Genomic DNA, 1,110 nt, shown 5'->3' on the forward strand with positions numbered 1-1,110 from the left:
TGGGGGGGGGGAGTGGTATGCGTAAAATCTATTTCATTGTATGAAAAGGCATGTCTGTGTAATCATACGGATAGAGATGAGGAAGACATAGCATTAACATTCTCCTCAAAGATAGGTGACCTTTCAAACTGAAACTAAAATAGAAACGAATAAATATGACGTCTGTGTAATTTCCTGGAACCCAAAACAGCGATATTAATCAATACTACTAGTTATTGATTATTATTCAATTTGAATTCCCCGGCGTCTGTGGTGCTGTGATTTGACGCTTCGCTGTAGCACTCAGGAGATTCGAGTTCGATTCTCGAGGAGGGGGCACATTTTTATCGTGTGTTTCGGGTCCTCTTGCTGAGGTGTTGTATCTCTCTCAGCCCGGGTTGGATCTGACAGGCAAGGTCATAAGCCAGAATTCTAAATGATCTCAATTGTGTTGATGGGGGAGTAAAAACACGTGCATTTGGTGAGAGTTTTACGGCGTTCGCAACTGCATAAGATCATATTATGAGCAGGCCAGACACAAGTTGGGTGTTTTCACTTTAGTTCACAGCACTGCTTGTTTTCGCATCAGGGTTAAGTCTTACTTTTTAGTTTTAGTAGAGGTTTTACGGCGCTCGCAGCTGCATAAGGTCATATGAGTGCCAGAGGATTAGAGGTGTTACGAGATACGAGAGAGTAACAAACATAAAAAAGAAGAAGGGGAGATAAGGATGATAGATATTCGATGGGAAAGAAGGAGCAAACCACACCAGAGCACCCACCAACCAACCACTTGATTGCGCCTAAAATTTGATGGTAAAAATGTAATAGTAAAAACGGTCATTTCCATTGATAAAATAGCAGATATTTATAGTTTTCTGTAGAGACCAATGGTCTTTCAAAAATTGAGAATCCTGTTGGGCTCACAGGTGGAGAACAAATCTTCAAGTTACTGCATGTACATTTAAAATCTTTCCTTTTGGCCTCTTCAAAGTCCAGACATTCTATGGGGACATAACAATAAAACCTTCGGTGGTGCGTTTTCCGAGTTTGTAATAAAGACCGTCACACCCATGCATCATATCTTCAGGTGAAGCAAACATTGAAATATAAATGTAAAACAAAACCAAAGAC

Source organism: Aplysia californica, unplaced genomic scaffold, assembly GCF_000002075.1.
Source record: "Aplysia californica isolate F4 #8 unplaced genomic scaffold, AplCal3.0 scaffold01673, whole genome shotgun sequence".
Taxonomy (NCBI): Eukaryota; Metazoa; Mollusca; class Gastropoda; order Aplysiida; family Aplysiidae; genus Aplysia; species Aplysia californica.